This window comes from Pinus tabuliformis, chromosome 3_1 (assembly GCF_031772625.1).
Source record: "Pinus tabuliformis cultivar Carrire ecotype Pingquan chromosome 3_1, CPIR1, whole genome shotgun sequence".
NCBI classification, from domain to species: Eukaryota; Viridiplantae; Streptophyta; class Pinopsida; order Pinales; family Pinaceae; genus Pinus; species Pinus tabuliformis.
The window spans coordinates 274,324,464-274,348,936 of NC_142301.1; positions in this window are offsets into that span (position 1 = coordinate 274,324,464).

Here is a 24,473-nt window from a genome sequence, read left to right on the forward strand (position 1 = left end):
AGTTCCAGTTCAGCCTACCATTTCGTCTCAACGTGTCTCATCGTTTCGACCAACTCTTCCGGTTCAACCAACAATCTCAAGTCAGGTCTCGGTAAGTTCTTCTATCCCTCTAGCAAGTGGAAATACTGTGCCACCACTTGGGGGGAAAGATGCAAATATCCCTATGATGTATGGTGTTACCAGTGTGAGTGGATTACAAACTCACATGGTTGGAATGAATCAACCCTTTTATAGTTCTATTCCTAACCATGTTGGTCCATCTAAGTCAAGTAATGTCTAATACCAATAGCCATATATGTCTCAGGTCCCATTCCAACCGGCTTATGCTCCATATGGTTCGTAAGCTATGGTAAATTCACCTTACATTCCTCAAGCTAGGTCTCATGTTCAACCTGGTCAATCCACTGTGCCTAGTGGATATGGCTAGATCCAATTCGGAAACTATCAATACCCTCAGGGTATCACCACAGGAACTGTCTAGATACCCCTGCAGCAACAAGGACAACCTTCGCAGCAGCAAGGGAAACCTTCATAGCAGCAAGGGAAATCTTTCCAGTGGCAAGGGAAAACACTGCAACAACAAGGAAAACTGCTACAACCATAAGGGAAACCTTTGCAACAATCGCAAAAAACTTTGCAGCCACAGACACAGTTTTTTCAACAATCCTCCCAATCTTTTTCCTCGTAAGGCCAACCTTTACTGATTTGAAAATGGGGCACTTAGGCTTCTTGTCTAACTTACAAGAACCTCTCCCACTTCCAAAGCTTTAAATATTCCAAAGTCTTATTGATTAACCAATGCGGAATTAATAAGTACTTGACATTAAGGTGTATACTTATGTTTATTGTTGACTGTTTATGTACTTTAAAATCTGTTGTTATGCTGATATGTAAATACATACAAAAATAACTAATGCAACAATAAACAAAAGACACAGAACAACAATTTAATATGGAGTTCACCCAAAACTCTTGGGCTACATCTCCTTGAGCTATAGTCAACTCAACTAGGCTCTCTGGGATTATGGTATAAGTCCTTTTTACAAGCTCTTGGCTCAACTCCTATTGTTTTACACAGAAACAGTGGGTTCAGGCACCATTTTATCCCCTGGCTCTTGAAGCTCTCAGCGTTTGGCTCTGGCTCTTGGCTCTGGCCCTTGGCTTTGGCTCTGCCTCTTCGGCTCTGGCTCTGGCTCTTAGCTTTGGCTTCTTTGTCTCTCTGTCAGTTTACAGCTCTCTGGCTTTTCACTTGACCTCCAAGTGACTCCCTCGGCTGCTCTCCATGCATTAGATTTTTTCTCTCTCGGCTTCTTTTTACTTCTGCGCTTTTGCTTATTCTCTTTTTTTGCAACAAAACCTGCCTCTTTTTTTGTTCTTTTTTTATTTATGGCTTTAAAGCCAACCAACGCTTGTTTGTTCATTCTCCCTCCTTGGGCTCACTGGCTCCCGGCCTCTGTCTACTCGAATCCCCCTTTGAGCGTTAACAATCATTGCCAAACGCCTTTAGGGATGGTGGCCACATGTTCTGTAACGGAATGGGTCATCGGGCCTTTGAAATCCCCAGCAACAATGTTCTCTATTTTTACAGAGACATACACTAAAAACACAGGAAATTTTCCAAACTTCCGTTTACGGATTTGAAATATTATAAGTTCTGCCATATAACTCCTATCAGATCCGCCTTTTAATCGCTTATCACATCTCCACCGTTGATCTGGAAGATCTAGATCCAATGGCTGTGGTTCATTTTAGGCGACCCATGCATACAGGAGTTAACCAATTGAAAAGAGTGGTTTTCTCTCTCTAGGGCCTAGACACATGGAAGCCAATATATGGGCTCAGGCAGAACTTGGCCAAAACCTCTTACTGCCTTGGGTCCTCTCGAAATCCCACTTATTTCCTTTATATAAAAAACACATTAAAGACTCAAAAACCCCATAAAATGGCTTTAGACAGACTTGAAATATTATATATTGGCATTTACAACCCTTTCGGGCCCGATCACATTGCATCGGCGCATATATATGTGGCCCAGCTCTGTCGTATGACTCCGACGCGATATTGCGATGCGATTGATCGCAATCGCGTATCGCATGGAACCGGGGTCTATCCATATGGCATGGTCTATGCCGACGCGATCCGCCGACGCCGATATCAGTGATTACGATATCGCTTGGTCCGAGGTCCCACCCTAAGCCTTGTGGCATCGCCGATTTCGATTGCGATATCAGCGATTGTGATATCACATCGGCCCAGGTCTTCGCTTTATGTTATATGCATGTGCCTGCCTCTGACTCGATATGTCGGGGATCGGCGATCGGGGGTGCTTCCCCTTTTCACTTAATTCTGCCTTGGACCTCCTCCGATGCGATTTTCTTCATAAAGCCTTTTAGGCCATTTTTAAAGGATTTTGCCTCTTTTTCCAAAGAACCAAGGCATCTTCCTTCTGCAATAACTTCTTCTTCCTAAGTCCATTTTTTCCCATTCAAGTTGTAGTAGATTCAAGAGGAGAAGATCTCTACAATGGGGCTATTTTCAGGAACTTCCTTGGACTTTCATTTTCCTCAGTGAGGAACACCTTGACTTAGGAGTCTATCTAAAATCCATTTTGGATCATTTATAGCACCAAAGCCAGCCTTTGTAGTGACAAGGCCAGCCTTGGTAGCAGTAAGCCTTATATGCATATCAAAAGGGTTAGCCTTTGCAAGGTCAAGGTCAACCCTTGCATCAGTAGGTTCAAAATCCTTACGTCCAGGGTCAGTAGGTTCAATAACCTTATAACCCGTATGCTGCGTACAATGCTCATCATCGGCCTATGTCAGGGCAGTATCAAACCTACCCAGGATCAAATCCTCCTTATGAGGAAAGGTAACTCTCAGTAGGGAAAAAATCAGATTTCATACAGACAAAATCCTCCACTATGGAGGAAAAATCCTTACCAACAAGGATGGACTCCATAGTTTGGGTCTCCTCATAGGCCCTATATGCCATTTAATAATAAATTTCCTCTCTTGGCTATGTTGGAGTTGCTTGATGTTTCCAGGCTCACGAATGATCCCATTCTTCATTCGCCATATTGGCTTCCAGTTCCATCAAATATTCCAAGCGATTGCCAAAAGTTTGAAGGAAAAGTGAAGGAGGATCCACAAGCCCATGTGATGACATATCACCTCTGGTGCTCCTCCAATTCGTACGTCGATGATTCTATCCATCTTCGACTTTTCCAAAGGAATCTCATAGGTGTTGCCACCAAGTGGTACATCAAATTGCCTCAAGGTACCTACGGTGACTTGAACTCTCTCACTAAGGATTTTATCAGTCATTTCTAGCTACTAGTTCACTATGAAACTTGCACCCATTTGCTTACATCACTAAAGCAAGACATTGTGACCCACATCTCTGATCATATCCATGAATGGAGACGTCAGTGTCACCTCATCAAGTTTGAGATTACTAATGAGTTATTAATAGAATGGTTCAAAAAATCATTTGTCAGAAAAATTGATAAGGACATAGCCATAGGTGGATGTGTTATTGAAGAGCAAGCTATTGCCCATGCTCAGTATTTAGACCTAGTCTATTCGCAATTTGGCACATTGTATGAGATGTTACTTGATGCTCTAAGACCATCATCGGATCTGACAGCATCGAAGTCTCCAGATACACCACCTGTTGACAGTGTGATTGGTTCCGTGTCTCAGACTCCTTTGAAAGCTTCTTCGAAGTAGAAATCGGTCTCAAACACTGGTTCCAATAATCCCTCTAAGAATTCATCCAGTCCTGGTAAAACCTCTAAGGTTCATGCTATCCAGTCTACCACAGTAGATAAATCCTCTAAAGGTAAAAAGAAAGGCAAAGGTAAAGCCAAAGCCGATGCCCCAAAACAGGACCCTCCTAAATCTTCTATTGATGACACTTCTTGACGAAAGCTAAAATATCCTTGCCTCATCTGTGAGGAGGATCATTACACTAAAGATTGTCCCTGATGATATGAAGTTAGTCGCTTGCTAAAAGGGACTCCAACTATCTTAAAAGAACCCTTTCCATCACAACAGACCCAATTGGTAGACCAACCTTAGTCTTCTACTTCCTCAGGTTCCCAAGTATTCATGATGCAAGGTTTGTCACCTATCTTAATCACTACTTGAACCAAGGACTATCAAGCTACGTCTAAACAGACCATGGAGAAAGAAGCCCATGATGTGTCATCTACTTCTACTCTGTCTTCTTCTGGCATGCTCCATATCGAGCACCCTAACAATGAGTTCATCATTCGACCATCCAAAAAAGGTGTTCTACAGAATTCATCTTTCAATCCGAATGTGAGAGCTGCACAAAATTATAATATTGTTGAGGATTTAGCTGAGGCGCCTTCGGCAATGTCTGCCTTAGAGGTTCTTCAATCCTGTCTAACGCAGTGGAAGTCACTGTTGTCTTCTATAGGTGCTATCGATCCTTCTGATTCAATTTTGATTAATTTCAATCTAGAGAATCATGTACCTCTTCTTCCTCATCAGATCGCATTTTTGATCTAGGTCCTTATCAAAGGAAAGACTTTTCATCACACGGTTATTGATGGAGTTTCCTTGACTTGCATCATGTCAGTTTCATGTTGGAAAGCCATTGGCTCTCCTCCTCTTAACCAATCTCTAAACACATTGGAAGCCTTTGATGGCAGAGGTTCATGACCATACGGTATTCTCACAAAATTACCAATTACATTAGAAGGCAATACTGTCGAATTAGAAGTAGAAGTTGTAGATGGAAATCTCAACTACAACCTTCTTCTCGGGCAAAGCTAGACTCACACCATGTTTTGTGTGGTGTCTTCTTTGTTCCGTGTACTTCGCTTTCCTCATGAAGGAAAAATAGTCACGGTTGATCAACTATCTTTCTTTTCTTCTGGTTTGTCCAACGATAATGTTCCTTATGTGGGCAATACTGAGATTCCTTACGAGAGCATGGGCACAGGTCTCTTCAAAGACTACTTTGATGGGTACTTTTACCCTTCCACCTCCACATGTTCATTCAGTCAATATGATCTTGGATTCCACGGATCCTTGGGTTATCCCTTCCGACGATCAAATTGACTCATTTGGCGATGCTATGCCTTTAAGTCCATTGGAGATAAATTATCAAGAAATTGTTTTAGCTTTGATGGCCACTTTAGAAAGTCATACTGTCTTCAGTATGAACCTAGACACTTATGTGCCATCCCCTTGGCTTGGTTCTTGGGATTCTCTAGATCCCTTGAATGAGACATTCCCCATTGACGAGAGTATCGTGGAAGTCATGTCTCTAGAGGAAGTTCCATGGAACGGTCTACATCATCATTCTTCCTTTCTCCCTCGCCTTGATGAGATGCCTTCTTGTCCTAAAGTATCTGTTTCTCATTCTTTTACACCTCCGTTTCAAACACCTGTTTGGGTACATGAAATTTTGTCAGAGGGTAATATGGGAAACATCATTGGTACGATTCCTATTGACATTTCCGTTAAATCGGGAATTGTTGAGAACATCCATATAGGGGTTTCTTGTTCTCCAGATGAGATCAAGATCTATACTCAGATTTTTAAAGAATTCTGAGATGTTTTCACTTGGTCATATGAGGAGATGCCTGGTATTGATCCATCCATAGTGGTGCATGAGATCCCGACATATCTTAGTGTTAAGCCTATTCGACAATGGCTTCGCCCTATGCACCCTCGCAAGGCTGTTGCTATCAAAGCATACGTAGAAAAGATTTTGAAAGAAGGTTTCGTTTATCCCATTCCATTGACGGATTGGGTATCCAATATTGTCCCTATTGCCAAAAAATAGGGCAAGATACGTGTTTGTGTTGATTACTGCGATATCAATCGAACGTGTCCTAAAGAAAATTATCCTACTCCCTTTATCGACCAGATCATCGACGAATGCGCAGGGAGTGAGATTTTTTCTTTCATGGATGGATTTTCTAGCTATAACCAGATTAACATTTCACCCGCCGATCAACATAAAACAACCTTTATCTGTCCTTGGGGTACCTTCACTTACAAAAAGCTTCCTTTTGGTTTGAAGAATGCTGGTGCCACTTTTCAGCAAGCAATGTCCTATGCATTCCATGACATTCAACATATTGTTCAGCCATACCTTGATGACTTGTCTGCTCATTCGGCTAAATGTCATGACCATCCAGATCACTTGAGAGCTATCTTTTTACGATGTTGACATTATAATATCCATCTCAATCCACACAAGTGTGTGTTTTGCATCGATTCTGGCCAAATCTTAGGTTTTTTCGTGTCTTGTGAAGGGATCAAAATTGATCCTTTGAAAGTTAAGGCCATAGTCAATCTACCCCGTCCAACGTCGCTGCTGTAATTGCAGAGTTTGCAGGGAAAAGCTAATTTTATCTGTTGATTTGTCTCGAATTACGCCGAACTTGCCAAAGGTTATACTTTCTTACTTAAGAAGGGGATCCATTTTATTTGGGATGAATTTGCTTAAGAATCCTTCAATGCTTTAAAGAAACCCCTAGTTAGTGCTCTTTTACTTCATCCCCCCAATTACCGCCGCAATTATTTCTTGTATTTGGCTGCAACTGATAACACCATTTCTATGGTGTTAGTTCAGGGTGACGATGATGGAAACAAGCACATGGTTTATTATCTGAGCCAACATCTTCTTGATATTGAGTCTCACTATGCTCATGTCGAGAAGCTTGCTTTGGCAGTGGTTCATGCCGTCCAAAGAGGAAAACCGCCATAATTTTTGATTTTAACCCCATGATATATATACTGACTCATTAGTTATTGGGGGGTAAATAATCCAAATGGATTGTCATCCTACAGGATTTTGATTTGGAATTCACTGCTATCAAATCAAAGAAATCACTCATCTTTGCTGAGTTAATCTGTGCTATTTTGTCTGCAAACACCCTAACGATTTTACTAAGAAGATACTCGATGAAACACTGTTTCTGATCATCACTCTTGACCCCTAGTATGGAGACATTATTATTTATCTCCAAAACTAGAACTTCCAATCTGGGTTGTCTCAATCAGACCGACGCCAGATCTGGCATCAATCCCAACCCTATCAGATCCTTGATGATACTTTGTTTTGTCCTTCGCAGATGTCTCACCCTTGAAGAAGTTGAGTGGGTCCTAAATGATTGCCACTTTGGTTCCTGTGGTGGTCATATGTCTGGATATGCCACTGCTCAGAAGATCCTTCGCGCTGGTTATTTCTGGCCTTCTATCTTCAAATATTGCATTCTATATGTTCAAAAATGCCATGAATGCCAGATTTTCAACCGCAAACAACACATCCCACTTGCACCCCTACACCTAGTAATTACCATTGGTCCATTTGCCAAATGGGGCATTGATTTCATGACATGTAACCCTCGCTCGATTAGGGGGCATGGTTATATCATCGTCGCCGTCGACTATTTTACGAAATGGGCCGAGGCAATGCCTACATACAATGTTGATGGTATTACTACCATGCAGTTCATTTTTAACCACGTTATAGCATGTTTCAGTGTCCCTCAAGCTATCGTGAATGACCATGGATCACATTTTCGTCAACACATGATGACAAAGTTAACTTCTTAGTTGGGCCTTTGCCATGATAGCTCGACTCCATATTATCCACAAGCCAATGGCCAAGTTGAAGCAGTTAATAAGGTTTTGATTACTATGCTTCAACGTACCATTGGGAAGCACATAAAAGATTGGAATTTAATGATTTTCTCAGCTCTTTGGGCTTACCGAACCTCTGCTAAGACAGCCACTGGATTCACTTCATTCTAGCTGGTGTACGGTTTATAGGAAACTCTTCCAATCGAATGCAAAATCCCTTCGCTTAAGATAGCTATCGAACTTCTTCCAAATACCTCACCTGAAGAGGAGCGACTACTATATCTTGAGAGACTTAACGAGACTCATCGCATCACTGCGATGATTATCGAAGCTCAAAAGAAATGAGTCAAAGCTCATTTTGACCAAACCGTTTCTCCTCACACTTTCGTTGAAGGCGACTTGGTCCTTCTTTATGATCAAGCCAACGATAAGTTGGGGGCAGGCAAGTTTGAACCTATGTGGCATAGGCCTTACATTGTTAAGTGTGTCTTACAGAAAGGTGCCTATGAGCTATGTGATTATGAGGGGAATGCATTGTCACAGTCCTGTAATGGGTTGTATCTCAAAAAGGATTATGTGTGAAATTCGTATGATAAATTTTATACATTAATGTTTTAATTCATTTGTGTGCATTTTGATTTTTGGTGTGTTTGTTTTCTACTTACCTTGTGTTCCACTTGGTTTGTAGATGTCATTAGGCCATTACATTGGTTTTATTGATGGTGCTTGTCGTAGCACACAAAACCTCTCTTCCGCAGCATGGGTACTCTACGACCCTAATGGTGAGCTGATTAACTTACAAGGTATCTGCCTTGGTCAACAACCAATAAGATCACTGAGAATAGTGCAATTATTGAACTCTTTTCAGAAGCAATTGCTCTTGGCATTAGAGATTTAGTTGTTAAGTTGAATTCCCAGCTCATTGTGTTACAATTAAACAATCATTATTCAGTATGAAATCCACAAATATTGCGTATGTATCTACATGAAATATTGCTAGAAAGAAATTTTGATTACATTACATATCAACATATTCCACGTAATTTAAATACATTAACTGATGCATTAGCAAATTTTGTTCTTGATAGACATTTGCATCATTTGTAAAACTGAATCATGTTATGAACACATAAATAGACATAAAACATGCATATATATATATTGCGTCTGCCAGAGTGCTTACATCAAAATGTCAACAAATAGAGTTTTCTGAGACACTTGGCTTTCAAAGCCTACAAAATGTATAAAAGACTAGAAGGACTATCAAAGTACACAGTGCTCATGGTAGCATGTGACTGCTCTGATCACTTGGCCTAATGGTCGGCATAGTCTCACAGAGACTCCACTATATGCCTCTGCCAACGCAGTGGAACATCATCAATGATGGTATAATCTGGAACCCCTCGGGTGATTGCCTCCAGGTTGTGTTCCATCTCCACTAAGGGGTCAGCCCCTTCTTTGTAGTCTGTAGCCACTATCAGATGGGAAACTCGCCATGCTATTGGTAACATGCCTGGTGGTCTCTCTGGTCCCACATGTGCACATTTATCATAAGTTGAGTCTTAGATTACATTCTCATAAAAATCATAAAAACTTGAAAAAATTCAAAAAACAAGTTTTTACTTGTGTCAGTCCACTGTTCACCTGGTGGTAGAGGTAGATCTGGATCCCCTTTGAAATCTATGCCAACATACGCATAGTTGTCTACCATCAGTAGCTGGCATTCAAGCCAAGCGAAGAACTGTGGTGGATAGTGCATGTGTTGGCCCATGCCTCCTCGAGGCATGAGTTGGCTCCATCTCACGAGCCTCGGATCTCGGGGGCAGGATGTGATACTTCTGCCCACTGATATGAGAAGATCGATATTCACTCCAAGAAGAAGGTCATTAGTAAGGAACCAAACCTGAACGGCTTCAGGTGTTTGTGCTTACCTTTGTTTAGTTGGCGTTCCATGTTTGCCAAAAGACCTCCACACTAGTTGAAGATGGTGGGGGTTAAACAAGCAATAGCATACTGAAACTGAGACTTGGAAGCCTCGTGAAGAGCTTGCGTGTCGGATACACACACCATGGTAAACAATATTTTTCTCAGAATGAGGTTATTGGTGATTGTTTCAATCTTCACATTACCTTCGTTAGTTATCTCAGTTCTAGGACATTATCTATGGACTAGACTCGTGGTTCTCTCACCTCCTTGGCGAGATCCAAAGAGTTGAATGGGTTCTCCTCAATGGGATAATCCCGTGATGAAGTAAATGTCCATTTCCTCCAGTTCCAGTTCCTGCCCTTTGATGATGAAGATCTCTCAATCTACATCCCAAAGGCTGATCAGATAAGGTAGCAGCTCCACCTGTGCCCTCAACCCTGTGGTCTGGAAGAATTTCAGTAGGCCACAATCCCTCAAAGCATTTATGCATGCCAAATCTTGAGATGCTTGGTGATCCTCGGCCTCATGGCCTCTTTCTTTCCACTCTATCACCATATTTCTCCTGCAAACAACATTTAAACCCTTTTTAGTGCTTTTTCCATGGATAAAAATTCCCATTTTTTGCTTTAATATGAGCTTTTAATCTCTAAAAGTTGCTCTCGGTGCCATCGTTCCTGTTTTTCAAAACAATGTGATGGAATCATGTGAGCCTTTTGGGCTCAAATGTGACCATCGCAGGTCCGATGACCATACCCACGATGGTCGCCGATGACCTAAATTTAAAAAATACTCTTTTCTAGCTTAAAATTCACCGATAAAATTGCATAAAAAGGTAATGAAATGCAAGAGCAGGGATGAGGCTCTTACATGTCGCAGATGGATCATGAAATGGTCCCCCGGTTCTCCCACAACAGCCACTGGAAAATCAAGGAAATTAGGGCACAAAAACACTTTCAGAGCTCAGTTTGGTAAAATAGTAAAAAATGAAATTACTTTTTCCTATTTATAAGTTTTGAAAGTCATTTTGTAAAATATTTTGTAATATTTTAATATTTTCTCGATATCAGTGATGGGTGCGTTTCTTGTGCAGTTACAGGTTCCTTCACTGTGAACAATGATAATTATTAACCGATTCTAGGAGTTTTATTTGATCCCTTTTTTGGACTTGTTAAATAAACGAAAAATAAACCCCCCTGGAGTCATCTTTCAACTCTTTTATGACTCTCGAAAATTGAAAAGATTGCCGAGTAATTGTCTTTTCGAGCTTGTTAAAGTAAATGAATTGACATCACCCCAATATACTTTTACCCCTTTTTCGGGTCGAGACTGACTATTTACAAAAAAGGTACACCTTGGTTGACATAGTCAAGAGGTTCCCTCAGATATAGTTTTCTACCTTTTCAGGTTCGAGGGAAAAATTACGAAAAGGGACATGGTGCTATTTTCTTTTTCATTTCTTTTTTAAACTCTCTAAGCATGAAAAAGATGCCGAGTTATTCTTACGTTGGGCTCATTAAAATTTTATGATCAAAGGCTCGTCACCATGACGGGACCGAACTTCTCCTTCCTAGGGCTCGTAAAACTTACTAGGATGGATTCATTCGAAGAATGAAATTACATAACAAGCATATGCTATCCACTTCAAGCTTGTTATTAAAAATAATTGGGGTACTTGCTAGAAATAGTAGGGGAAAATGAAGATGAGACATCCTTTTTATAGGCAGCATGTCGCTCTTGAACATGACACTCTTCTTCTCTCGTGTTGGGTTTGGGATATCCTCACTTAGTCACTTGTCCTCCTGGGTTTGGGTGATCCATATTGCCTCTCATTTGACTATTATGCACTGTCATCATGACCTTTAGCCCCATGTTGAGTCAGATACTGCCACACTCTAGAGTCGTGTCGTCGATATGTTCAAGAGAAGTCCAATATGCAATTATTTACCTATACATTGTTTGAGTCATTGCTACAATACTGAATATCATTCCACTTTATTCCTTGTTTCGCGTTGATGATGGGGGATTCATCATTGCCCTCCTTCGACGGGTCACATCCTATCGACTTCAACTCACTATCCAGGAATATTACTTATGAACTCCCTTTTGGCACCTTAGAGCTGACATGCCTTAATGCTCAGTTCTTCGCATTTGATGACATGTCTTCGTTATTGGCTTTTGATCGGGTGATTCCATGAGTGTTCGACCTCAACTTCATTATCACATTCATGGATTGTACTGTTGTACCTTGGGGGCCATTTTCATTATTGATGGTTTCTCTCGTAATTGTTAATGGTCCACCTCATTGGTCGGTGATCCAAGTTGACTCAGCTACTAGATTTAACCAATATCTTTTACTTTTGTGATGTGATTAGAATTGCATTTAAAAAAGCATAATTGAACATATATGCATGCTGTAAAGAAGCAGGAACATGACAATCATCAGCAACATAAAATAACAAGACGTTGATAATGGATTTCGTCCAGGAGGGACCACGTCTCTGAGCCCCTGTGTCAAGACGTTGTAGGCTACTACATTAAGTGCTGTCAATAGTGATGATGTACATAAGAGGTGACGTCGCTATCATACAAGGAAAATTCCCTCATGTAGGAGTGGCTCCAAGAGATGTTCCACTGCAGGAACTCTCATTCCAAAAAGGACTCCTATCAGTATGATAATGAGTATCCTACCAACATGGCATAAAAGGGATATCAATGAAAACATACATGACGACACATGAGTATCCAATCAACATAATGACAATGGGATCTCAAACAAAACATGACGAATCATGACCACAAGTACATCCCACAAATGATTCCGCGTCACATCAAGCAGGAATCATGAAACAAGTAAGAAAACAAGATCCCACATCAAACATCAAACAAGGATCTATGCAGCACAATGCATCTCATAGAAAAAAGAAGTACATGAACATACTGCATATACCTCACATCCTGGGGCCATCTAAAGAAGAGGATGTCAAACTGCTGAAGCTGGCCATACCATCAATCTCGCAGCGTCGAATCTCATGGAAGTGACTGCTCACACATGGACGTTGATCCCTGCACTCCATTTTGAAAAGTGGCTGAAAAATGAAATGATCAAATGGAAAATCTGAATGCACCATCAGATTTGTGGCATCGAATAGTGCAAAATCGACTGTCAAATTTCTGAATTCTGAGAAAGTGAAAATTTGGGGCTTAAGGAATCTTTTAGATTCCCCATAGATTCCTCAAAGATTCCCTCCTCCAGGTCCTCTGAAAATCTGCTGCTCAGATAAAAATTCTGACTGCGCCATCAGGTTCGTGTTGTTGAGAGGTGTAAGATTAACATAAAATTTGTCCAATTTGGACACTGCAAAAATTTCACCCTCCTAAGAATTTCGCCAATCCACGTATCACATATATGAAGTGGGTTTTTTGGCTGTGGGCTGGGTCCATCAGAGGTGGCCCACCCACCCCATACATTAATTTTCAATGTTATGTTTATACGATGGGTTGGATCGGTGGGGGTCATGGCCTGTCGGTTCTTGTTGTTTATAATTTTGGTTATATGGTTGCGGTCGGCTAGCGAGGGCCATGGCCTGTCAACCCTTTAATAATTTTTTTTTTGTAATATATTTTTGGGGGTGGCGGGGTTGGTGGACCGCCACCTCATTTATATGTTTTTATTTTTATTTTTTCTAAAACAAAATACATTTTCGAATTTGTGTAATATAGGGAATATTAGACAAATTAACGATCCAACAAATTCGACTACTTTTGGGAGCTAGTTTTCATGCCCTGGGGTCGGTCAAATTGTAGGACACAAACTTGGCCTACAGTCCAACTTTGACCAAAACTTTGACTAGCTCGTTCTCCCTCATATGAGCTTGGATTAACGAACTTTGCACCACTGCGATTAGGATGACAAGATCTACGCTTTGGTCTTAGTTCGAAAGCATTCTAATCACTTTAATTTTCAAGCTTCCATAAGCCCTCTTTGTCTTGTGTGTGTCTCTGAAGCCACTTGGATCAATCCTCCCCACTGAGGAGATTTTGGTCCTCCAAAAGCATGAAAAGTAGTCTACAACTTCTCTATATCTTGTCTACATCACAAGTGTCCTAAAAAGGTCTCACCTCCATCTCCTTCACCTTTGTTCTTCGGAGCATTAAGCGATGAACCGACACCTGCAACATGTAGTACGTTGTTTTGCAAATTACATGCTTGACTTTCATGACCAACTAATGACCCAAGCATCCCATACTTGCCATGAGTTTATAACACATACTTGATGGTAAAGTTTACATCAAAATGGACACAAAACCCTAGCTAAGAAAACAAGGCCAACATATCATTGTTGCTTCAACAAGTGATGAAGAAGACATCATCACTTCAACACATGATTTACAAAGATAAGGCAAAACACTATTTTTGCTTTGACAAGTGATGGAAACACAACATCACCTCCACAATTTAACATTGAACACAAACATGACCAGACATCATTGTTGCTTAATAAGTGATGGAAAACATCTCATCACTTTTACATTTTAAAATGCAACAAATGATTTACAAACGCACGACCATGACAAGATAACATATCTAGAAACCATTTTTCACTTATCAATGTGAATGGGTTACCTCCCTGTGGTGGTTTTGCTTGTTGAACAACTGCTTCACCTGGTTCATGCACTATCACTTTGTCTTTAAGGCACTGCTCTGGATGGAGCCTCCAACAAGTGGCTCTTTGATGACCACTTCTATTGCAATGGCTGCAATACATCTTCCTCCTCCAGATCTGCTTAACATGTTTCTTTACCTACTATTGAGAGGGTCTTTCATGCCTCCTCCTTTTGTGTACTGTTATTCTTTTCCAACACTTAGAAAATGTATGGTTATGTAATCCACAAAAGGTACATGTTTTTCGATTCTATGTTTTACGTTCATCATTAAAAACATGATTATAATCAAAATGAACATTCGAATGTTGAGAGTGGTTATACCTTTCCTTGCCATCTCTAGTGTAAGTATGGCAATGAGAGCTTGCCTTAGCTCTTTCCCTACCATGGGATGACGGGGATGTGTTCCCATCATTCTCTTTCCTTGATGATTTCAACGATGTCTCGAAAGCATATGGCACCTTCAAGCATTCTCCTTCGGTGTATCCCAAGCCTGCAAATTGAGGTCTCTGCACAACCTCCAATGGTTGAGTTATGCCTTGGTTATTAACACCAAGTTATTTTTCCTCCTTGTGCCTTGTCCTGGTAAGGAGCCTCATGTTTGTTCCTGTAATTGGGATCTCCAAATCTCCAACAAAAATCATACTTGTGAAGACCAAACTAAAAGGAAATCAACATCTTTTACCTCCTTTATCAATTTGGAAAGAACTCATGAGCGATTCTCATCATATGTTGTTGGTGGTTCGCTGGATGTCTCGGCGCATTCCCCAACTTCCTTTGTGACATACACAAGTCCTGCTTGACGGGGTAATTCCTCTACTTTGATGGGGTTCACAATGCCTTGGCCTTTAATGCCCAAGCCTTTTCCTCCATACCCCATTTTATTCAACAGTTTGGAGCCAATTTCCGTGGTATGATTTTCAAAAATAGCGAAATCATCATCAGGACACATACATGAATTTAGAGAACTACTTTTTACCTCACATGTTCCAAGGCCTTGTCCTTAGCTTGCAGCTATCGTAGCAAACTATGTTTCTCCTCTTTCTCTTCGTGTAGAAGCATCTTCAATTCATCATTCTATGTTTGAAGGTTTTGGTTGTTGTGCTTCAGTTCTTCCAGGGCCTCTTCCGTGGCTCGCAACTGAAGCTGCAATCGCTCCTTTTCCTCCATCTCTTTTTGTAGAACTTCATACATTATTTCCACTCTTTGGGAAATTTTGAGCATGGTCTCGTACATCATTTTTTCATCCTCTGTCACTGCACATTCCATTTTTCACACTTGCAATTCACATTCACACAAAGACCACTCTGATACCAAACTTGATCCGAGTTGACTCAGCTCCCGGATTTAATCAAGATCTTTTACTTTCGTGATGTGATTAGAATTTCATTTAAAATAGCATAATTGAACATATATGCATGCTGTAAAGAAGCAGGAACATGGCAATCATCAGCAACATAAAATAACAAGATGTTGATAATGGAGTTCATCTAGGAGGGACTACATCTTTGGGCCCCGTTGTCAAGATGGTGTAGGCCGCTGCATTAAGTGTTGTCAATAGTGACAATGTACATAAGAGGCGACGTCGCTATCATACAAAGAAAATGCCCTCACGCAGGAGTGGCTCCAAGAGATGTTCCGCTGCAAGAACTCTCATTCCAAAAAGGACTCCTATCAGTATGACCTAAACTCATGCATGATGATAATGAGCATCCCGCCAACATAGCATAAAATGGATCTCAATTCAAACATACATGACGACACATGAGTATCCCATCAACATAACGACAAAGGGATCTCAAACAAAACATGACGAATCATGACAACAAGTACATCCCACAAATGATTCCGCGTCACATCAAGCAGGAATCATGAAACAAGTAAGAAAACAAGATCCCACATCAAGCATCAAATAGGGATCTATGCAGCACAATGCATCTCATAGCAAAAATAATTACATGAACATATTGCATATACCTCACATCCTGGGGCCATCTAAAGAAGAGGATGTCAAACTACTGAAGCTGTTCGTACCATCAATCTTGTGACGTCGAATCTCATGGAAGTGACTGCTCGCACATGGATGCTGACACTTGCACTCCACTTTGAAAAGTGGCTGAAAAATGAAATGATCAAATGGAAAATCTGAATGCACCATCAGATTTGTGGCATTGAATAGTGCAAAATCGATTGTCAAATTTTTGAATTCTGAGAAAGTGAAAATATGGGGCTTAAGGAATCTTTTAGATTCCCCCTAGATTCCCCAAAGATTCCCTCCTTTGAGTCCTCTGAAAATCTGCTACTCAGATCAAAATTCTGATTGTGCCATCAGGTTCATGTTGTTGAGAAGTGTAAGATCGACATAAATTTTTTCCAATTTGGACATTGCAAAAATTTCACCCTCCTGAGAATTTCGCCCAATCATGGTTCTGCCTGCCTCTTCTCTAGGCTCATGGTTCCACCTGCAATAAATTAATTAAAAATTATAGTCTCAATTTCCGTGTGTGCTCTCGGTTCGTCCATTCCATTTTGTATCACGTGGCTCCTTTCCGTTCCCATTTGACCTCCATGGCGCACTGAACAAATAATAGGTTTATATAAATTTCCATGGGAGGATTTATCAACAAAAGGGCCATTGGCGCATTGGTAAGTTTAGCATTTGGTTGGAGAGAGGTCGGGGGATCAAATCCCGACCCTCTCGAATTAGGTGTGCATGATTTTTTTTATGGCATACAATTTATAACCATGGATAATGAAGGTTCCTTAGGTGCATTAACTTTGGTGCGTTGTGTTGTTTGTTCTATTGGTTGGTACGTATGCCACCACATGGGGCCGCCTGGTGGGAGCCGGCCAACGTGGGCTAGGCGGGTTCAATCCCTGCAGGCCTCACTTTAACATATTGCATATATGAAATGGGTTGTCGCGCCACACCCCATACATTAATGTTCAATGTTATGTTTATATGGTGGGTTGGATCGGCGAGGGTCATGGCCTGTCGATTCTTGTTGTTTATAATTTTGGTTTTATAGTCGCAGTCAGATGATGGGGGTCATGGCCTGTCGGTCCTTTAATAAAATTTTGCTTTTGTAATATATTTTTGGGGGTGGCAGGGGTGGTGGCCTGCCACCTCATTTATATTTTTTTTACTTTATTTTTTCTAAAACAAAATACATTTTCAAATTTGTCTAATATAGGGGATATTAGACAAATTAACGATCCAACAAATTCACCTGCTTTCAGGAGCTAGTTTTCAGCTCCAAGGTCGGTCAAATTGTAGGACACTTGAACTTGGTCCATAATCCAACTTTGACCAAAACTTTGACTGGTTCGTTCTCCTTCATACGAGCTCGGATTGACGAACCGTTTGCACCGCTGCGATTAGGACAACAAGATATACGCTTTGGTCTTGGTTCGAAAGCATTCTGATCACTTTTATTTTCAAGCTTCCATAAGCCCTCTTTGTCCTGTGTGTGTCTCTGAAGCCACCTGGATCAGCTGGTAATCAGGTGGTTTTCTAGCATGTTCGACTTTAATACATTTATTCGCATGCTGAGATTCATACACTGATCAGGACAGGATGAAGCACAAGACCCAAAGTCCTGTCTGTTATGGCTCAGACTGCACGAAGTTTTATGTTATTCATGATTGTACACATGTTTCTACTATACAGAATGCTGTGACCATACCATGAGACTTAATATTTATACTGATCCCTGTTATCTGGATGTCTGCGCCCATACCATGGATATTTTTATATAGTTTTCATCATCCAGATGGCTGTGTCCATGTCATGGATTCATGTCTTAATCTCAAATATGTATATGTATATGCATCCTTGATTTGCAGGTCTCTTGACAGTGTGCGTCATCGTCGTTGCCAAAAGCTCGTAAAGAATTTTAGCCATCACTCCCTGTTCTGCCTTCATGCTTTAGGGCACATCTGTTACACAATATTTTGTCATGCCTCCTGCAACTCCCTGTGACATACCTTGAAGTGCCCAAAACATGATCATTATACAATATACTCATCAATGTATGCAACTCAGATCCCTCCTTTAACTTTGCATGGAAAATATCTAGAGCTTTCCTTAAAGAAATAGCTCATGAAACCATAAAATAAGAATCATCACCCTTATGTAGCTCAAAGCCGAGATGATCGCCTGTTGCACCTTGTTTATCCAATGATAACATTGCTCTGTTCTCTCTCATACTCATGATGGTCTCAAAAACAAATTTTTCCCAAAGAGGATGAGAAGCTTCGTGATCTAGAAACTTCCAGAGCGGCGAGCTAGAGGTGGTTTCACATAGATGAGGTCGAATCCTCCTAATTTGACCTCTTGGTCTCATCCCTATGAGATACCTCCTTAAGATGTGGGCCTAATCCTATCTTTGGAGGAGGCCTAACTCCCTCTCCTAGCCTATAAATTTCCCCTCTACCATTCCCAAATGGTGGATCTATGTCCATTTGCACCCCTATACTGAGCTTGTGCTTAGAGGTTGTTCATTAGACTTGGAGAAGAAGTGTTGGAGATTTTCTTGGCTTGGACTTAGATTACCACTCAAGGAGAGCCTTTCAACATCAAGGCTATGGTTGTAAGCTTCCCCTTTATTCTTTAAATAATAACACAACTGCTGGTTCATCTTCCCAACATATATGTTCATTTATTTCTTTGTTTGGCATTCCTTGATCAACTAAATAGATTATTATTGGATTTGCTATTGGTTTTGGAATGCTTTGTTGTCTCTCGGTTGTTTGTGCAGGTACATAAGTGCCGAAAGAAACAGGAACAAGACCTTGACACAAGAAGTTCGAGGATTTCAACAAAGGAAATTAGATTAGCATCAGAATAGGGCATGGCTTATCTCTTGTTCTATATTTCAATCATAATCTAGGAAGATGTCTAGTTGATTGTCCTCTCAAGTTGCTACACCCACTCACTGGGCAATAGGGATCATCTCTGTCCACAAAGAGGATTAACCTTGTAAGAAAATAGGTAGTCATGTCCCTTCGTCGTTGTTGGTAAAACTCCCATAAAATCCATGGAAATTATTTCTCGAGGATGGGTGGGTACAAGTAAGGGATGGTATAAACTTCATTTCCTATTACTAGGATTGCTAATATAACAAAGTATAAATCCTCTAATGTACCTTGCTACATCTTCTTGCATTATGAGCTAATATATATACTTCTGTAAGTTGGGAAATATATTCTTGACACCAAAATTCCCTACTGCTTTGGTGGTGTGAGCCTCTTTAGTTTGCTGCAGTCACTCATCTTTAAGAGCACAAATCTTGTCTAACATGTATATTAACACATTAAAGAGATTATATTCAACTTTGATATTGCCATCTTCTACATGAATTTTTCTCTACAATTGTTGAAACATCTCCTTGAAGTCTCATCCTCTATATATGCCTCTCTATATGCATCATGGGTGAAAGGATCCATGTGCATCATAGTTCCCAAAGCTATAATTTTTGATGTGGGTGGTCTTAAAATTATGTTGGCCAACTTGTTTTTGTTTCCCTTTTTATACTTGATGACTAAATGAAATTTCTATAAGGACCCTATCCACTTGTAGTGTTTGGTCTACTGTAGCTTACTCTAGGTATGTAGATACTATAACGACTAATTATCCTATGTGGATGATGTTCTCCTTTCCCATTAGATAGTGTTTCCACTTTTTGATAGCTTGTGCTAGGGCATAGAGCTCCTTGTTTTAGGTAGGGTCTTTGAGAACTACCCTATGAGATACTTAAGAAGGTAGCATCCATGCCTTCCCCCTTACATCAATATTTCTCCCATGGCATACCCACTCACATACTTCAAAGGGATTATACGATTTTGGTAATGTGAGAATTGATGCTTCACTAATTTTCTTTTTCAACTCTTCAAGATAATTATTTTGACTCTTCCCTTGTTGCAAACTATTTACACTGTTATGGAATAGTGTGGTGCAACTATTGTTGAAAATGAAGCTATGAAATTTCACAAGTAATGCTCTATCCCAATGAAACTTGTATAGAAACATTTATAGGCATTAGATACTTCATGATATCCTCCATCTTCATGGGATTTATCTTGAGCTCCCATCCACTAATCACATACCCTAAATGAACCAAATATTGCTTATGAAACTAACATTACTTGATGTTTTCCTTTAGTTTGTTCTACTTAAAATTCTATAACACCTGTATCAAGTGTGAGTATTCTCCTCCAAAGTAGCATTAGAAAGAAATATATCATCCAAATAAATAATAACAAATAAATATATATAGGGGCATTATATATTATTCACTAATCTCATAAACATAGTTGGTGCATTGCACAAGCCAAATGGTGTGACTATCCACTCATACAAACCTTGTTTGGATTTGAAGGTAGTCTTCTATTTGTCTTCTTCTTTGACTAAAATCTGTTGGTACCTTCATTTTAAATCCATATTGGTTATGTATTTTTCATAGTGTAACTAATCTAATATATCATGAATTTTAGGTAGGGGGTACCTATTCTTGAATATATATCTATATCTATATATCTATATATATATATATATATATATATATATATATATATATATATATATATATATATATATATATATATAATGCTTCGTAATCAATACACATTTACCAAGTCCCATATTTATTTGATACAATTATGGTGTGTGTCCCACAAGGTGAGGTACTTGGTCAAATCACACAGTTCTTTAGCATCTATTGCAATTGATTTTTCACTTTAGTTACTTCCATAATTAACTATCTATACAACCCAATACTTAGCAATGAATAATTGATGGAAAGAGATCTTGGGGTTAACCAAAAATCCCTTTTCCTTAAAAAAAAATATCGATCTTGAGGCTTGTGGGTTATGGCCCACTAAGCCTATCAGAAGCATTTCTTTAGGCTTTAAGCCTTTAAACCATGGACTTAGATTGGACCACAACCATATAACTTTATTGGGGCTTTTATTACTATCGGGAACATTACACATTGGCATTCAAGCCTTAAACCCTACAACCCATTTAACTATCGGAACACGGGAATACCCAGGAAACCATGGAAATCCCGCTCTAAACACATAAATGGACTTGAAATATTGTTAGCTCAATTCTGTAATTCGTCAGGTCCGCACTCCAAACCTTCTGATCGTTGACTGACGCATATCGGCGATATCCCCCTATCGCTCATCAGCGTATTGGCCATCACTCATCCACTGTCCAAGTCCTTTGGCCTCCCCAATATGCGATCGTCGATCGCATTTGGGCCGTTGATCTGGACTCCTGATCCAACGGTCCAAGATCCATCGCTTTATCGCTGATCGCTCTGCGATGATAGCCGGGTCCGATAACACCCTAAGGCCTCTGCCGATGCGATAAAATCCTGGCCGTTGATCTATAAGATCCAACGGTCCTGGGTTGTCAATACTTCATCTTTTCGCTATTCTTCCTTGTCTTAATCTCATCATTTTGATGGAATCTGCCTTTTAAAGCTAGTTCCTCTACCACTTGCGTTCACACCACGATTCCACATATATCAATATTCCATTGGATCGCCATCGATCCTACCGTGATCGATGGTCAATCAACACATTCTCAATTTGGGATTTAAGCCCTCAGCACATATATACATAACAAAATTGAAAAGAGACATAATACGTGGACCCATAACACATATCTATTATACACACAATACGATTACAACTAAGGCATTTCAGCCTTAGAACAGTCTCCTACTCGACTACATTGCATCTATCTCTGATTTGACAGTTTCTATCTATTTCTCTACCTCTCCTATTGAACGCGCAGGTTCATCACACATATATTTATATGGAAACATTAGATCGAATCACTTCACAAGATCAGATCACATCCTTTCCTCAAAACTCTCAACTAAATCCCTAAAGCTTGCTACAGAATACATGTGTGGCAGTATTACATTTAATAAGTCTCCTCGAGACTTTTATCCATTCCATCGTTTACGCTATTTTTAACAGAATTGTCCCCTGTTTTGCTTGATGGTCCATGTCTCCTCTTTGTTTCGCTTGGGATTCCTCCATTAATTAAGGGGGGCTTAGATGCTCCTGCATCAGACTCCTGAGGCATAAAAATTTATGACCTCCTGGTCATATGCTTCTCCTTGACTTTAGCAATTCTGCCCATTGCACTTCTTTAGTGGAACTGCCTTCATGGTCTTCTGTGAGCTACAACCAAGCCTCTATAGTAACAACCTCCTTCTACTACATGATACCTCACTGAGCTCTCCTCACTCAGTCTTTTGGCATCCTTCAGGTTCTCTCCTCTGGAACCATATGAGCACTCCATGATCTAGGTTTGCTGCAATCTTCTCACTTTCTGCTGTCGTTTTCTGTACAACAGTAAGACCATAACTCTCTAGCTCTATCAACTGTACCTCCTTCTCCTCTACTTGCACTCCTTCTTTCTTCTCGCAGGAAATCCTTTAACCTTCCTTTGCACGTAGAATCTTTAACTTGGCTCCAATACCAAATGATGGAAAGAGATCTTGGGATTAACCAAAAATCCCTTTTCCTTAAAAAAAATATCGATCTTGAGGCCTGTGGGTTATGGCCCACTAAGCCTATCGGAAGCATTTCTTTAGGCTTTAAGCCTTTAAACCATGGACTTACATTGGACCGAAACCATATAACTTTATCGAGGCTTTTATTACTATTGGGAGCATTACACATTGGCATTCAAGCCTTAAACCCCGCAACCCATTTAACTATCGAAATATGGGAATACTCGGGAAACCATGGAAATCCTGCTCTGAACACATACACGGACTTGAAATATTATTAGCCCAATTCCATAATTCATCGGGTCTGCACTCTGAACCTTCTGATCGCCGATCGACGCATATCGGCAATATTGCCATATCGGTCATCGGCGTATCGGCCATCTCTCATTCACTATCCAAGTCCTTTGGCCTCCCCAATATGCGATCACCGATCACATCTGGGCCGTTGATTTGGACTCTCAATCTGACGGTCCAGGATCCATCACTTTATCACTGATCTCTTTGCGGTGATAGTTAGGTCCGATAACACCCTAAGGCCTCCACTGATGCGATAAAATCTTGGTCGTTGATCTATAAGATCCAACGGCGTTGGGTTGTCAATACTTCATATTTTCGCTATTCTTCCTTGGCTTAATCTCGCCGTTTTTATGGAATCTGTGTTTTAAAGCCAGTTCCTCTGCCACCTATGTTCACACCACGATTCCACACATAACAATATTCCATTTGATCGCCATTGATCCTAGCATGATCGATGGTCGATCAACGCATTCTCAATTTGGGATTTAAGCCCTCAGCACATATATACATAACATAATTGAAAAGAGACATAATACACAGACCCAGAACACATATCTATTATACACATAGTACGATTACAACTAAGGCATTTTAGCCTTAGAATAGTCTCCTACTCGACTACATTGCATCTATCTTTGATTTCAAAGTTTCTATCTATTTCTCTACCTCTGCTATTGAACGCGCAGGTTCATCACACATATATTTATATGGAAACATTAGATCAGATTACTTCATAGGATTCGATCACATCCTTTCCTCAAAACTCTCAACTAAAGTCCTAAAGCTCGCTACAGAATACATATGTGGCAGTATTACATTTACTAAGTCTCCTCAACACTTTTATCCATTCCATCGTTTATGCTGTTTTTAACAGAATTGTCCCCTGTTTTGCTCGATGGTCCATGTCTCCTCTTTGTTCCACTTTGGATTCCTCCATTAATTAAGGGGGGGTTAGATGCTCCTGCATCAATAATATAGTACTAATTAGATTTCATGTCCCACTTCCCTCTTGGGTGGTAGCCCTTTAGGCTCCTGTAACACTCCCTTGTCTACCTATGGAAACTCATCCAGTTGATGTTTTTATTTTTTAGTACACCCCTTTATGGATGCATTTCATTTTATTGAATAATCACTAGACTAATTTTCTCTTTATAAAACTAAAGCATAGTTTTTATTGAAATTAATTAGATTTTTGGCTTAATTGGCACTTAACAGTGAATCTTCGATTTTCCTTTGTGCATTGATGATGAATGATTTCCCAACCTTAAAGAGGTAGTATTGGTTGGATCTCCACATGAATATTACATGCCACATATACATATAGGGACTCCCAAAAATTACTCCACATATTTCAAGTGGTACTACATCCAATTCTACTTCATCAATATAATCAACACTTATATACAATTTTATCTCGCACTAT